Genomic DNA, 17,411 nt, shown 5'->3' with positions numbered 1-17,411 from the left:
AACAGATATTTATCTGTTAAACCATAAGCGGCAATTGCCATGCACAAGTGACAGTTGTCACTTGTGTGTGTAACCCCGTTACACCATCCCCCCGTTAAGCTTAGACGTGTCGGTATCGACACGTCAATTAATATTGACTGCTTGTCAATTGTTTGTGCTGGGGGGTTTCCGTGCTCATCTGCAATGAGCACGATCAAATTAAAGACCACCATTGCAACAGAGTGTAAACTCTCTGTTGCTGAATACAATGCGCGGTAGCGCGAGGTGCGCCGCTACCACGGGGACAGACAACACAGTGTCTGTGTATGATTCTTCGATGTCGACCACGTCTATGCGTCGACATCTCTAAGCGAATTTCTGTTGCTTACCGTGATCGGGTAAGCAAGCGCCAAAGCACTTCGAGTCCTTCTCGAAGTGAGGCAAGTATTAACAACTCCACGCTGTTGCGGTGGAGGCTGGTGTCCGTCCAGGCGGCGGTGCATATTCGCAACCGCGACCACAACAGGTATACTATATGTATACCTGAGAGCTTCAATGATCTCCGTGCTAATTATCTAGCACGCGAGTCGTCAGGCGTTGTAGATTACTACAGCGCTCGCACTACCTTCTTGCTGGTAGTGCGTGTTGGGTTTCGTACTCCTTCACCATGTGCGGAACGTCTTCCATCAGGACGTTCTGTGGTTCCCACGTGTCGTGTTGGGGAGGGAAACCTCTCCAACGAATGCGAAAACAATCCGGACCTCGGATTGTTTTCCTATGATCAACAATTCGCTGGGCGATCCAGCGATTTTCTCCGCGTGCGTCTCGCAGCGGTGGCGGAGGTGGTGGAACACGCTCCGATGGTCAACGCCGTGTTGACCTTCATCTCGTGTTGCTCCACGACCAAGTGACGGTCGTGGAGTACTTTCAGAGCGCGGCGGTTGCCGCTCTGTTCCTTCGTGTCCCGGCTCTGGCGGTCTCCCAGACCGCCTTGAACGTGCCGGTCGGGCTGTAGGCCCGACTGTATTAACTGCTCCAGCGCGACTACGCGCTGGAGAGGAGGATTTCCCCTGTCGAGTCTGTCTCTTCGGGTCAGACGAGCCACTTGGCTCGTGCTGGAGGTATGGCTTTAACCGCCCGACATAAAATGTCGGGTGGAGCCGCATGCTAGACGGTATGTCTAGCGTGTATGCGTTGCCGTGCCGTGCCAACACAGTGAACGGCCCGATGAAGCGCGGAGCAAGCTTGCTTGCTCCGAAATCCGAAACTGCATGTTTAGGCAGGTTTTGAGTAGATAACAAAACCAATGAATCCACGTTGAATTCATTTGTGTTGCCCCTGCCAATATTATCGGCGTTCAGCTTCTGTTTATCCACAGAAGCTGCAATCGTGTCCTGGACAAACCGAATTACGGCTTGTCTTTTATTGATAAAGTCAATCGCATCCGAGCTGAACTCGTTCAGCTCGCTCTCCGCTAGAGGCCCGGCCTCTGCGTGGTTCTTCGCGGTGTCTGCGCCCTGCGCAGACCCGTGGTCCTTGATCCTTGTGGAGTCTGTGTTCTGCACAGACTCGTTTTCCTTGTTCTGGGGGTCAGCGCACTGCGCTGACCGTTGGTTCTTCCTGCCAAGGTCTGCGCCCCGCGCAGACCTGGTTGTCTTGTTCCTTGTTGTCGCGGCTGACACTGTGCAGGTGTCAGCGGCTTTTTGCGACTGCTGTGTTGCAGTCGTAGATCCTCCCCCACTTAAAGTGGGAGCCACCACTCCGAGTAAACTCGGCAGACGGGGATGCCGCATGGCATTCACATAAAACGGTGTATGCCCGGTCGAGGCATGCACCGAGTTGTTGATGGCAAACTCTGCCATCGATAAGCACTCGCTCCAGTATTGGAACGAGTGAGCGTAGCTCTTCAAGATGTCGACGAGCACGCGATTCACGCGCTCGGTTTGACCGTCCGTCTGCGGATGATCCGCAGTCGACATGGAAAGTTGGCTCCCAAGAAGTGTAAACACTTCTTGCCACAGGTACGCTGTGAAGCGCGGGTCTCTGTCCGACACGATGTAGGACGGCATGCCATGGTGTTTGAACACCATGTCGACGAACAGACGGGCCGTCTGCTTCGCGGTCACCTCTGTCGGCACCGCAGCAAGATGTACCATCTTGCTGAAGCGGTCGACAAAAACCACAACACCGGTATTCCATCCGCTGTCCGGGGGAAGACCAAAGATGAAGTCCAAAGATATGGACTTCCAACACTCCGACGGAGTCGGTAGTGATTATAAAGGAACCTGAGCGAATGGCGCAGGCTTTACGCGTTGGCATACCTCGCAAGCACGGATGTACTTGCGCACCCACTTATACTGGTGGTGCCAGTAGAAGTCACGCGTGAGAAGGACGTACGTCTTCTCACGTCCGAGATGTCCCGCAGATGGGGCATCATGATACTCGTACATGATCCTGAGTCGCAGGTCATGGTCATTTGGCACGACAACGCGATCCGCGTTGTCGTCGACTGCATTGTAAAGCAGTAGTCCTTCGTGCACAAGAAAGCGGTGTGCACGCGCTCGAAGGTGCTTGGGCAGCTTCTGACGGGACTTGTCAGAAGGCGCTGTGCCATAGGCCAGCAAGAGCTTCGCGTTCGCGTCGTGCGCGTCCGCGGCCTTCACGTCGTCCAACAGAGACGATGTGGGTTTGCTCGATCGCATGGCGCCAATGGCATTGACGTCAACAGCTTCTGCATTGTCCGGCCGACGTGATAACGCGTCGGCCACTTCATTCAATCTTCCGGGTTTGTATTCGACCCGGAAGTTATACTCCGCAAAGAATGAGAGCCATCTCGCCATTCTTTGTGATATGTGTGGCGACTTCACTGCGGTGCGCAGTGATGCATGGTCGGTGTAGACCACAAATGGTCTACTTCCAAGCAAATACACTCGGAACTTTGCGAGTGCATACTTCATGGCAAGGAGTTCCTTGTCATGCACCGGATAGTTGCGCTCAGCTGGCTTCAGCTGACGCGATTGGTAGTAGACGACACGATCACGGCCCTCGTGATCGTGCTGCATCAACGCGCATCCGATCGCGAAATCGGATGCGTCACACACTACGTGGAATGGGCGATCTTGGTCAGCCACTGCCAAGATCGGCGCCTCAGTCAAGCCCCGCTTGACTGCATCGAATGCCTTTTGGCAATCGGGTGTCCAATTCCACACAGCTTCTTAAGAAAGAAGCTGTGACAGCGGGCGGATCTTGCCCGCATAGTCCTCCACGTACTTGTGCAAGTACGTGGAGGACTATGCGAATGGCGTTGGCCATTCGTTAATCACTCTGACCTTTTCTGGGTCAGGGCGGACACCATTCTTCCCTACGAGACACCCGAGGACGGGTATCTCGCTCGCCCCGAAGATACACTTCTTCAGGTTCGCGTAGAGCTTATGCTTTCGCATAAGCTCAAGTAGCTGCCGGAGATGCACCCTGTGCATCTCTACGTCGGTCTTCCCGTCCACAGCCCGGCTGTGGATGAATACATCATCGAAGTAGCTCGGTGCGAAGTCGCGCACCGAGCGCAACAAGTGCATCACGCACCTGTTGAAAGTCGCAGGGGCATTCTTAAGCCCCTGTGGCATTACTAGCCATTCCCAGAGCATGCCGCTTGGCGTGCTCACTGCCGTGAGAGGGATATCGCTCTCACGCATTAGGATTTGATAAAATCCATCTCGCAAGTCGAGAGCACTGTAAACGGTGCTCCCGGCCATCGAATCGATGATAACATCTTTTCGCGGTATCGGCGTCTGCGCCGGTACCGTCGCATCGTTCAGCTTGTTGTAGGCATGAACGATGCGCCATCCGCCCTGTGGCTTCTTGACACAGAACGTCGGAGCACTGTGCGGGGACTTTGATTCCCGCACTTGTCCTGCTTTACGACGACGTTCAAAGAAGTCGTCGATCGCTTTCACTTGCTCTCGCGGCAGTGGCCACTGCCTCGTGACACAGTACTTCGTGCCCGGCACGAGATCAATCTCGTGCTGAATGCCCTTATCCTGCGGAAGCTCCGCAGGAATCTCTTCCGGGAGTACGTCTTTGTACTCCCACAACAGTTCGTAATAGGGACTCGACTTCAGCGAGTCCCAACCTTGTTCCTCGAAGCGCTCTCGCTTCGTCTTCGCACTGAGAGTGTCTTCACTCTCAGTGGTACTTCCCATGAAGAGCTGCCTCAGCTCTTCGCTCTCGCTCGCCGTTCTTTCGCTGTCCGAAAGAACGCAGACTTGCTCGATGCGTCCATCGTGCAAGTTGCGCGTGAAGCGCTTCCAGCTCATGGCTGGCAGCGAAGTCAACTCCGACGCCGTTGTCGGAGGATTAGCGAGTTCCATTTCACGATACTGGAATCCAGTATCGGTGCGCGTCAAGACGCTTAGCGTCTCGACATCCGGCGTCACCGCCTCAGTCTGCCCAGCAGACTGGTTTTGTTGCATCTCGGTCCCGGACCGAGACTTGCGCAGCGTTCTCCGCATGCGTCTTCTTGTTGTACGGAGCCCGGCTCCGCACAGTTGTTCTTCTGGTCCAGGCCCGGCCGTGGACAGTTGTTCGCCGGCGGACCCTGTCCGCGGACGCGCGATATCAAGCCCGGCTTGACCGCATTTTCCTTCGTGCAGCCCGGCTGCACGGTAATGTGTCCCTTCGCCGGCAGACCCTGTCTGCGGGCGCGCGGTATCAACCCCGGCTTGATCGCATGGCGCTTCGTCGTGCAGCCCGGCTGCACGACAGCATGCAAATTGCGTCAGTGCGGTACGTTTGCAACCGTCCGCACTGTTTGCAGCGTCAACTCCCGGAGTTGGCACGCCTTCGTCACCTCGACGCCATTCATTGGCGGAGCCCCTCATGACCGAGGGTGCGTCGGCTCCGGGAGCCGACGCATCGTTGTCGACCTGACCGCTTCGGGTCAGGGACTGTCCCTTACACGCTTGAACGTGGGTGTTGGTTCCCGGAACCAACACATCTTTTTCTTCTGACGTCGGCAGCATTGCCGACGTGGGTTTCACTTGTGCGCATCCACGCGCACCCCTTGGGCACCCCGGGACAGCGGCATTAAGCGCTGTCTCGACTGGCGAGTCGCGCGCACCTGCTGGTGCGTGCGCTGCGGTAACAGGGCCATCGCTCTCTGTTCCGCAGTCGCGACCGAAGCGCACTAGCGTGCGCTTCTTCCAGTCAATTACCGGATCATGCCGTGCAAGCCACGGCATGCCCATTACCACGTCGAACTTATCGTCCAGGTCCAGGACGATAAAGTGTTCGACAAACACTCGTTGTTTGTACGAGAAGCGCACGTTCACGAGGCGCTTTTTGGTCTTTACGATGGCACCTGTTGCCAGTCGTACCTCCAGAAGACTTCGAGGTGTATCTACCTCCTCGAAGTCAAGTCTCGGCAGGCTTCGTAGTCGAACAAAGTTGTTCGACGCGCCTGAATCTACCAAAGCTCGAAGAGAGTCACTCGCTCTCTTCGAGTAAACCTTCAAGATGACTAGGTTTGGCCTGTCATCTTGTTTCTTGCAGTGAGAGCTGGTCTCACTGGGGGCTGCAGTCGTCAGTGTCGCGTGCCCGATGTCGGCACGCGCGACTGCATTACCAGTAGGGCGCCCCGCGCCTACTGGATGTTCGCGTTTTTTGTTGGTCCGCGGCGATGCCTAGCATCGCCCCGACGGCCACTATTGTAGTGCACGGGAGCTGTGCACTCCCGTGCAAAGTGACCGATCCTTCCGCAACGGAAGCATCGCACGTTGCCTTCCTGCTGCTGGTAACCAGCAGTTGTTGCGTTCGAGAGGTCCATTGGTTCTGGACCTCCCGTCCTCACTACCGGGCGCGGTTGCGGCCTCGGCACATTTGCATGGAGTTTAGCCTGCCGCAGGCTAACCTCTTCTTGCATGGCAAGGGTGATTGCAGCTTCGAGAGTACTCGGGTACTCTCGGAAGAGATAGGTCTTCACGGGCCCATCTCGAAGTCCCTTCATGAACGTGACGACCTTGGTCGCCTCGTCAATTGGATTGGTCACGATATTTGAGACCAAGTATCGTGCGCGCTGCGCGTAAGCATGAACGTCATGCTTACCCTGTTGAAGGTCGAGGAACTCCGCCCTCGACCGGAACTCGTTTTGCGGGGGCTCAAACCTTGTTTGAGCTCCTCTTTGAATATCTCGTACGTGCTAAAGCACGTAGGATCTGAGAGTCGGCGTCCGTACGCCCAACTCCTCGCTCGTCCGCCAAGACATGACATGGCGAACGCAACCTTTGACAACGGGTCGACGATACGTCGAGCCGCTATGGCTGTGTCGAGTTCGACAAGCCATCGGAGGAGAGGCTCGCCCTCTCTTCCTACATAATTGCTCACGCTCAATTTTAATGATTGAACACGCGGTGTCGTCCCCGACGACGCCGTCACTGAGGAAGCAGCATCGCGCTGCTCCTTCATGATGAATCCCAGAGCAACACCATGTTGCTCTGTCGGCGATAGCGTACGCAACATTGTAGCTATCGCCGCCTCCCCAATGACTGTTGACAGTCGTTGGAGGGCCTCCCACTCTGGATCCGACAGGTGGGGGCAGTCCGCGCGTGCAACATGAGTTGCAGGCGTATTGGAGCTCTCCATGGGCACCTCCGTGCTCATGTGGTTCTCGGCTCCGCGTTCGTACACCTCGTACGAACGTCAAGTAGTCGGTCGTTGGACGGACTACAAAGTGCTACCAGGTGTAGTGGGCCTACTTTGGCTCACTACTTTAGCTTACACGTCGCGCTACGTGTATGAGGAAGCGTAGGAGTTTATTAATAATTTGAATTAATTATACTTGAGTCCACAAGTATAATATAAATCAAATAAAACACCAAATAGCTAGTTTAAGGTAAAATGAGACCTGTATTGTTTGTAAATTGATCTTCCTCTAAAATCTGCTAAAAACTGTTTATCATCTATGAAAGGGGTTGGCAGCGGCTGGCTGTCAGAGCCCCGCTAATATGCATGTCTCTGATTGGTAGAAAAATGCTGCTTTCTACCAATAGGATCTTTTGGGTATGTGTGGACCACTCACTGTGGTGGTCCACTTCAATGTATCCATTGGTGTGTCTTACACCAATGTGAGGAAGTATCTAAAACCTTTAACAGATATCTATCTGTTAAACCATAAGCGGCAATTGCCATGCACAAGTGACTGTTGTCACTTGTGTGTGTAACCCCGTTACACGACGCATCGTCGACCCGCTGTCGAAGGTCGCGTTCGCTATGTCCTGCCTTGGCGGACGCGCAAGGAGTTGGGCGTATGGACGCCGACTCTCCGATCCTACGTGCTTCAGCACGTACGAAGTGTTCAAAGAGGAGCTCAAACAAGCGTTTGAGCCCCCGCAAAACGAGTTCCGGTCGAGGGCGGAGTTCCTCGACCTTCAACAGGGTAAGCATGACGTTCATGCTTACGCGCAGCGCGCACGATACTTGATCTCAAATATCGTGACCAATCCAATTGACGAGGCGACCAAGGTCGTCACGTTCATGAAGGGACTTAGAGATGGGCCCGTGAAGACCTATCTCTTCCGAGAGTACCCGAGTACTCTCGAAGCTGCAATCACCCTTGCCATGCAAGAAGAGGTTAGCCTGCGGCAGGCTAAACTCCATGCAAATGTGCCGAGGCCGCAACCGCGCCCGGTAGTGAGGACGGGAGGTCCAGAACCAATGGACCTCTCGAACGCAACAACTGCTGGTTACCAGCAGCAGGAAGGCAACGTGCGATGCTTCCGTTGCGGAAGGATCGGTCACTTTGCACGGGAGTGCACAGCTCCCGTGCACTACAATAGTGGCCGTCGGGGCGATGCTAGGCATCGCCGCGGACCAACAAAAAACGCGAACATCCAGTAGGCGCGGGGCGCCCTAATGGTAATGCAGTCGCGCGTGCCGACATCGGGCACGCGACACTGACGACTGCAGCCCCCAGTGAGACCAGCTCTCACTGCAAGAAACAAGATGACAGGCCAAACCTAGTCATCTTGAAGGTTTACTCGAAGAGAGCGAGTGACTCTCTTCGAACTTTGGTAGATTCAGGCGCGTCGAACAACTTTGTTCGACTACGAAGCCTGCCGAGACTTGACTTCGAGGAGGTAGATACACCTCGAAGTCTTCTGGAGGTACGACTGGCAACAGGTGCCATCGTAAAGACCGAGAAGCGCCTCGTGAACGTGCGCTTCTCGTACAAACAACGAGTGTTTGTCGAACACTTTATCGTCCTGGACCTGGACGATAAGTTCGACGTTGTTATGGGCATGCCGTGGCTTGCACGGCATGATCCGGTAAAAGACTGGAAGAAGCGCACGCTCGTGCGCTTCGGACGCGACTGCGGAACAGAGAGCGACGACCCTGTTACCGCAGCGCACGCACCAACAGGTGCGCGCGGCTCACCAGTCGAGACAGCGCTTAATGCTGCTGTCCCGGAGTGCCCAAGGAGTGCGCGAGGACGCGCACAAGTGAAACCCACGTCGGCAATGCTGCCGACGTCAGAAGAAAAAGATGTACTGGTTCCGGGAACCAATACCCACGTTCAAGCGTGTAAGGGACAGTCCCTGACCCGAAGAGGTCAGGTCGACAACGATGCGTCGGCTCCCGGAGCCGACGCACCCTCGGTCATGAGGGGCTCCGCCAATGAATGGCGTCGAGGTGACGAAGGCGTGCCAACTCCGGGAGTTGACGCTGCAAACAGTGCGGACGGTTGCTGTAACGGGGTTACACGTACAAGTGGCCGCAAGCCACTTGTGAATTTAACAGATAAGGTTATCTGTTAAAAGTTTTGGATACTTCCTCACCTTGGTGTAAGACACACCAATGGATACATTGAAGTGGGCCACCACAATTAGTGGTCCACACATACCCAAAGATCCTATTGGTAGAAAGCAGCATCTTTCTACCAATCAGAGACATGCATATTGGCGGGGCTCTGTCAGCCAGCCGCTGCCAACCCCTTTCATAGATGATAAACAGTTTTTAGCAGATTTTAGAGGAAGATCAATTTACAAACAATACAGGTCTCATTTTACCTAATCAAAGTCACTTGGAATCCTATCTTACTTAACTTATATTTGTGTATTCAAATATAATTAACCTAAGTAATTACTAAGTACTTACGCTTCCTCATACACGTTGCGCAACGTGTAAGCTAAAGTAGTGAGTCAAGTTAGACCCACTACAGTACCGCACTGACGCAATTTGCATGCTGTCGTGCAGCCGGGCTGCACGACGAAGCGCCATGCAATCAAGCCGGGATTGATATCGCGCGCCCGCAGACAGGGTCTGCCGGCGAACAACTGTCCACGGCCGGGCCTGGACCAGAAGAACAACTGTGCGGAGCCCGGCTCCGCACAACAAGAAGACGGCGGAAGCGGAAAACGCTGCGCAAGTCTCGGTCCGGGACCGAGACGCAACAAGAACAGTGTGCTAGGCAGACTGAGGCGGTGACGCCGGATGTCGAGACGCTAAGCGTCTTGAGGCGCACCGATACTGGATTCCAGTATCGTGAAATGAAACTCGCTAATCCTCCGACGACGACGTCGGAGTTGACTTCGCTTCCAGCCACGAGCTGGAAGCGCTTCACGCGCGACTTGCACGATGGACGCATCGAGCAGGTCTGCATTCTTTCGGACAGCGAAAGAACGGCGAGCGAGAGCGAAGAGCTGAGGCAGGTCTTCATGGGAAGTACCACTGAGAGTGAAGACACTCTCAGTGCGAAGACGAAGCGAGAGCGCTTCGAGGAACAAGGTTGGGACTCGCTGAAGTCGAGTCCCTATTACGAACTGTTGTGGGAGTACAAAGACGTACTCCCGGAAGAGATTCCTGCGGAGCTTCCGCAGGATAAGGGTATTGATTGCATGGCGCTTCGTCGTGCAGCCCGGCTGCACGACAGCATGCAAATTGCGTCAGTGCGGTACTGTAGTGGGTCTAACTTGACTCACTACTTTAGCTTACACGTTGCGCAACGTGTATGAGGAAGCGTAAGTACTTAGTAATTACTTAGGTTAATTATATTTGAATACACAAATATAAGTTAAGTAAGATAGGATTCCAAGTGACTTTGATTAGGTAAAATGAGACCTGTATTGTTTGTAAATTGATCTTCCTCTAAAATCTGCTAAAAACTGTTTATCATCTATGAAAGGGGTTGGCAGCGGCTGGCTGACAGAGCCCCGCCAATATGCATGTCTCTAATTGGTAGAAAAATGCTGCTTTCTACCAATAGGATCTTTGGGTATGTGTGGACCACTCATTGTGGTGGTCCACTTCAATGTATCCATTGGTGTGTCTTACACCAAGGTGAGGAAGCATCCAAAACGTTTAACAGATAACCTATCTGTTAAATTCACAAGTGGCTTGCAGCCACTTGTGCGTGTAACCCCGTGACACCATCCCCCCCTTAAGGTTAGACGCGCGGGGTCCCCGCACGTCAATCTTCGGAATTGACCATTCGTCAATTCTCCGCGTTTGGAGAAGAAATCCGCGCTCATTCAAAGATGAGCGCGCCTCCGAAGAAGACCTCGAAGTCGGTGGGGAGTCATCTCTCCATCGACGACTACTTCGAACGCCAGAAGGTGAAGTATGGCGACGTCGTCGAAGTCGACGACGACGATGAAGATATGGAGGGCGAGGAGGACTTGCCCTCTAAGCGCCAAGACTCAGTGTCGAGCGAATCGCTCGACCCTCATGCCAAGAACATTCGCCCGCGTGAAGGGGACGAATCGGACGCTTCGAGCTCGAAGCGTTCGCGAACTGAGAGCGATACCCCACTCGCTTCCGCTGGGGCTCTCAGTACTCCGCGCGCTGCTGCTGCAGCGCGTGATGTCAAAGCTCAAGGCTCTCCGTGCGCTGCACCTGCAGCGCGCGATCCATGTATGCCGTCCGCGTCCGAGATCGCGGACCGGTATGGGAACTCGGTACCTCCGAATGAGGTTCCGCTGTATGTATGCAGCGCCATCAAAGATGACGCTGTGGCTGCCGAGCTGCACTTTGATGCGGAAACGCATCAAAGGCGCGATTATTACATCGGACGCTTTCATGAGCTCCGATGGTTTCAAAGCAAGAAGACCTCTTCTCGCAGCAAAGTGCCCGAGTGGCAGGCACTTTGTCAAAGTTGGAACGCCTTTGTTGAAAACTTCAACAAGAGGCCGAGTGCTTACCGTGATCGGATTAAGCAAGCGCGTGATCGCTTCGAGACGTACTGGAAGCGTGGAAAGCTGGAGCAACTTCATGTTGCTGCGGAGGAGGCAAATGTGCCGTGCGCTGTGCCCGAGGGCTTTCAGTGCACGAAGTGCTTCCCAGGCGCGCTCCGCTTGAGCGACCGCGACCTGAACGGGTACACGTCGTTCCGTGTGCCCGAGAGTCTCAAAGAGCTCCGTGCTAAGTTCTTAGCACGTGAGGGTTCGGGCGCTAGCGATGACCGCAGCGCTCGTGTTACTTCCGCTGTGCCAGCGCGTACTGCTCCTCGTACGCCCTCACCATTTCCGGAACGTCCTCCAGCAAGACGTTCCGCGGCTCCCATGTATCTTGATGGGGAGGAAATCCTCTCCAACGAATACGAAAACGAGCCCCTTGAGGGTTCGTTTTCGGGATACTATGGTCAACAATCCACTCAACAATCCAGCGGGTTGAGCCGCGGGCGTCACGGATTGGCGGTGGCGGGGGGGTGGGAACACGCCCCGGGTATGATCAGCCCCGGGCTGATCAGTACACGTCTCTCCACGACCGGGCGACCGCCGTGGAGCGTCTGCAGGGCGCTGAGTTCGCCGCCCTGAAGCAGGAGCTGGCGAACCAGAAGGCCCAAGTCGCGGCGGTCTCGCAGACCGCCTCGAATATCCAGGTCGAGTTGGGGACCCAGATGAAGGGGTTGCTCCAGCGCGTCCGCGCGCTGGAGGAGAGGCTGCTCGTCGCCGAGGCCAAGGCTTCCGCTTCTGCCTCGGCTCCTGCCGAGCTAGATGGCTCGTGCTGCAGGTATGGCTTCAGCCGTCCGACGTAAAAGGTCGGATGGAGGCGCATGCTAGACGGTATGTCTAGCGTGTAAGCGTTGCCGTGCCGTGCCAACACAGTGAACGGCCCGATGAAGCGCGGAGCAAGCTTGCTTGCTCCGAAGTCCGAAACTGCATGTCTAGGCAGGTTTTGTGTAACTAACAAGACCAATGAACTAACTTTGAATTCATTTGTGTTGCCTCTGCCAACATTGTCTGCGTTCAGCTTCTGTTGATCAACAGAAGCTGCTATTACCTTGGACAAACCGAATCACGGCTTGTCTTTTGGTAATGAAATTGATTGCATCCGAGCTGAAGTCATTCAGCTCGCTCTCCGCCAGAGGCCCGGCCTCTGCGTGGTTCTTCGCGGTGTCTGCGCCCTGCGCAGACCCGTGGTCTTTGGCCTTGTTGGAGGAATCTGCGCCCTGCGCAGACTCATGTGGTTTGTTCGTTGTTGCAGCTGACACTGTGCAAGTGTCAGCGGTTTTCGGCGGCTGCTGTTTTGCAGTCGTTGATCCTCCCCCACTTAAAGTGGGAGCCATCACTCCGAGTAAACTCGGTAGACGTGGATGCCGCATGGCATTCACGTAGAACGGTGTATGCCCGGTCGAGGCACGCACTGAGTTGTTGATGGCAAACTCTGCCATCGATAAACACTCGCTCCAGTATTGGAACGAGTGAGCGTAGCTCTTCAAAATGTCGACGAGCACGCGATTCACGCGCTCGGTTTGACCGTCCGTCTGCGGATGATCCGCAGTCGACATGGAAAGCTGGCTCCCAAGAAGTGTAAACACTTCTTGCCACAGGTGCGCTGTGAAGCGCGGGTCTCTGTCCGACACGATGTCGGTCGGCATGCCATGGTGTTTGAACACCATGTCGACGAGCAGACGGGCCGTCTGCTTCGCGGTCACCTCTGCTGGCACCGCAGCAAGATGTACCATCTTGCTGAAACGGTCTACAAAGACCACAACACCGGTGTTCCCTTCGCTATCCGGGGGAAGACCAAAGATGAAGTCCAAAGACATGGACTTCCAACACTCCGACGGAGTCGGTAGTGATTGCAGTGGAGCCTGCGCGAATGGCGCAGGCTTTACGCGTTGGCATACCTCGCAAGCACGGATGTACTTGCGCACCCACTTATACTGGTGGTGCCAGTAGAAGTCGCGCGTGAGAAGGACGTATGTCTTCTCACGTCCGAGATGTCCCGCAGTCGGGGCATCATGATACTCGTACATGATCCTGAGTCGCAGGTCATGGTCATTCGGCACGACAACGCGATCCGCGTTGTCGTCGACTGCATTGTAAAGCAGTAGTCCGTCGTGCACTCGATATCGGTGTGCACGCGCACGAAGGTGTTTGGGCAACTTCTGACGAGCCTTGTCAGAAGGTGTTGTGCCATAGGCCAACAAGAGTTTCGCGTCCGCGTCGTGCGCGTACGCGGCCTTCACATCATCCAACAGGGACGATGTGGGTTTGCTCGATCGCATGGCGCCAATGGCATTGACGTCAACAGCTTCTGCATTGTCCGGCCGACGTGATAACGCGTCGGCCACTTCATTCAATCTTCCGGGTTTGTATTCGACCCGGAAGTTATACTCCGCAAAGAATGAGAGCCATCTCGCCATTCTTTGTGATATGTGTGGCGACTTCACTGCGGTGCGCAGTGATGCATGGTCGGTGTAGACCACAAATGGTCTACTTCCAAGCAAATACACTCGGAACTTTGCGAGTGCATACTTCATGGCAAGGAGTTCCTTGTCATGCACCGGATAGTTGCGCTCAGCTGGCTTCAGCTGACGCGATTGGTAGACGACACGATCACGGCCCTCGTGATCGTGCTATCAACGCGCATCCGATCGCGAAATCGGATGCGTCACACACTACGTGGAATGGGCGATCTTGGTCAGCCACTGCCAAGATCGGCGCCTCAGTCAAGCCCCGCTTGACTGCATCGAATGCCTTTTGGCAATCGGGTGTCCAATTCCACACAGCTTCTTTCTTAAGAAGCTGTGACAGCGGGCGGATCTTGCCCGCATAGTCCTCCACGTACTTGTGCAAGTACGTGGAGGACTATGCGAATGGCGTTGGCCATTCGTTAATCACTCTGACCTTTTCTGGGTCAGGGCGGACACCATTCTTCCCTACGAGACACCCGAGGACGGGTATCTCGCTCGCCCCGAAGATACACTTCTTCAGGTTCGCGTAGAGCTTATGCTTTCGCATAAGCTCAAGTAGCTGCCGGAGATGCACCCTGTGCATCTCTACGTCGGTCTTCCCGTCCACAGCCCGGCTGTGGATGAATACATCATCGAAGTAGCTCGGTGCGAAGTCGCGCACCGAGCGCAACAAGTGCATCACGCACCTGTTGAAAGTCGCAGGGGCATTCTTAAGCCCCTGTGGCATTACTAGCCATTCCCAGAGCATGCCGCTTGGCGTGCTCACTGCCGTGAGAGGGATATCCCTCATGCATTAGGATCTGATAGAATCCGTCTCACAAGTCGAGAGCATTGTAAACGGTGCTCCCGGCCATCGAATCGATGATAACACCTTTTCGCGGTATCGGCGTCTGCGCCGGTACCGTCGCATCGTTCAGCTTGTTGTAGGCATGAACGATGCGCCATCCGCCCTGTGGCTTCTTGACACAGAACGTCGGAGCACTGTGCGGGGACTTTGATTCCCGCACTTGTCCTGCTTTACGACGACTTTCAAAGAAGTCGTCCATCGCTTTTACTTGCTCTCGCGGCAGTGGCCACTGCCTCGTGACACAGTACTTCGTGCCCGGCACGAGATCAATCTCGTGCTGAATGCCCTTATCCTGCGGAAGCTCCGCAGGAATCTCTTCCGGGAGTACGTCTTTGTACTCCCACAACAGTTCGTAATAGGGACTCGACCTTAACGAGTCCCAACCTTGTTCCTCGAAGCGCTCTCGCTTCGTCTTCGCACTGAGAGTGTCTTCACTCTCAGTGGTACTTCCCATGAAGACCTGCCTCAGCTCTTCGCTCTCGCTCTCCGTTCTTTCGCTGTCCGAAAGAATGCAGACCTGCTCGATGCGTCCATCGTGCAAGTCGCGCGTGAAGCGCTTCCAGCTCGTGGCTGGAAGCGAAGTCAACTCCGACGTCGTCGTCGGAGGATTAGCGAGTTTCATTTCACGATACTGGAATCCAGTATCGGTGCGCGTCAAGACGCTTAGCGTCTCGACATCCGGCGTCACCGCCTCAGTCTGCCTAGCAGACTGTTCTTGTTGCGTGTCTGTCCCGGACCGAGACTTGCGCAGCGTTCTCCGCTTCCGCCGTCTTCTTGTTGTGCGGAGCCCGGCTCCGCACAGTTGCTCTTCTGGTCCAGGCCCGGCCGTGGACAGTTGTTCGCCGGCGGACCCTGTCCGCGGGCGCGCGGTATCAATCCCGGCTTGACCGCATGGCGCTTCGTCGTGCAGCCCGGCTGCACGACAGCATGCAAATTGCGTCAGTGCGGTACTGTAGTGGGTCTAACTTGACTCACTACTTTAGCTTACACGTTGCGCAACGTGTATGAGGAAGCGTAAGTACTTAGTAATTACTTAGGTTAATTATATTTGAATACACAAATATAAGTTAAGTAAGATAGGATTCCAAGTGACTTTGATTAGGTAAAATGAGACCTGTATTGTTTGTAAATTGATCTTCCTCTAAAATCTGCTAAAAACTGTTTATCATCTATGAAAGGGGTTGGCAGCGGCTGGCTGACAGAGCCCCGCCAATATGCATGTCTCTAATTGGTAGAAAAATGCTGCTTTCTACCAATAGGATCTTTGGGTATGTATGGACCACTCATTGTGGTGGTCCACTTCAATGTATCCATTGGTGTGTCTTACACCAAGGTGAGGAAGTATCCAAAACTTTTAACAGATAACCTATCTGTTAAATTCACAAGTGGCTTGCAGCCACTTGTGCGTGTAACCCCGTGACACCATCCCCCCCTTAAGGTTAGACGCGCGGGGTCCCCGCACGTCAATCTTCGGAATTGACCATTCGTCAATTCTCCGCGTTTGGAGAAGAAATCCGCGCTCATTCAAAGATGAGCGCGCCTCCGAAGAAGACCTCGAAGTCGGTGGGGAGTCATCTCTCCATCGACGACTACTTCGAACGCCAGAAGGTGAAGTATGGCGACGTCGTCGACTTCGACGACGACGATGAAGATATGGAGGGCGAGGAGGACTTGCCCTCTAAGCGCCAAGACTCAGTGTCGAGCGAATCGCTCGACCCTCATGCCAAGAACATTCGCCCGCGTGAAGGGGACGAATCGGACGCTTCGAGCTCGAAGCGTTCGCGAACTGAGAGCGATACCCCACTCGCTTCCGCTGGGGCTCTCAGTACTCCGTGTTAAAGGGTGATGCGTGCGCGTGGCTTCACACTTGGCGCGCCATTGTGTGTGCGTGCGTGTGCGTGTGTGTGCGTGCGTGTGCGTGCGTGTGCGTGTGCGTGTGCGTGCGTGTGCGTGCGTGTGTGTGTGCGCGTGTGCGAGGCTTTGTGGCGGCGTCCAATGCTCAAGATGAGACGCGCAGGCTGCGTGTGCATGAGGACGAGCGCGTGGGAGCGCGTCTGGATGTTCAAGCTGCGTGGATGCGCGGGTGGGTGCATAGTATTTGCATATGTAGGAGTAGGGTGTCCATGACTTTGCACAAGTCTGTATTGCTTAGTGGGTTAGTACCGGGTCTTTGACTCGAAGGTCGTGGGTTCGATTCCCACAGATGTTTGCTTTTCTTTTTGCCAACAAGAGAGCATAGTAGGCAGGCTAGAAGCTAAAACTCACTCAATCAATCTTACTTTTGGTTTTGCAATCTCGGCCCGAAGCCGTCTTTAAGTGTTTCAAGCTTTACAGCTCGTAGTCCAACTTCCTTTTGGTTATGAGCCCAAGTACCGACACCAAGTTCAAAGTCGAGCCTTTCGACGGCTCGAACTACTCGCTGTGGAGCTACAAGATGAAGATGTACCTGATGTCCAAGGGATTGTTGGATGCGGTCAGCGGAGAAGCCGAGGTGGCCTCGGCGAAGGAGCAGCAAGCGCACGCGGCGATTGTGCTCAACCTCAACGACTCGCAGTTGATGCACGTGGTGACGTCCAAGACTGCGAAGGAAGCGTGGGACACATTGAAAACGTTCCACAAGACTCAAGACATGGCGAACCGACTGTGGCTCAAAGAGAAGTTCTCGGCGTTCAAGTTTACAGCATCCTCCGTCAGCAATCACGTAACGGAGTTAGAGAAGCTCGTGATGGATATGAAGAACGCGGGGTGTGAACCGAGCGAAGAAGACGTCTGTGCGACGATGTTGCGGAGTCTACCATCGAGCTACGAGAGCCTGGTTCAAGCATTTCGCATGTCAGTGAGCGATTTCAAGCTTGCAGACCTCGTGAGCAAGCTGATTGCGGAAGAAGTGCGTCA

The sequence above is a fragment of the Phytophthora cinnamomi genome (genome assembly GCF_018691715.1).
Source record: "Phytophthora cinnamomi strain GKB4 chromosome Unknown Contig4, whole genome shotgun sequence".
Classification (NCBI taxonomy): Eukaryota; Oomycota; class Peronosporomycetes; order Peronosporales; family Peronosporaceae; genus Phytophthora; species Phytophthora cinnamomi.
Note: the sequence above shows the minus strand (reverse complement) of the source record.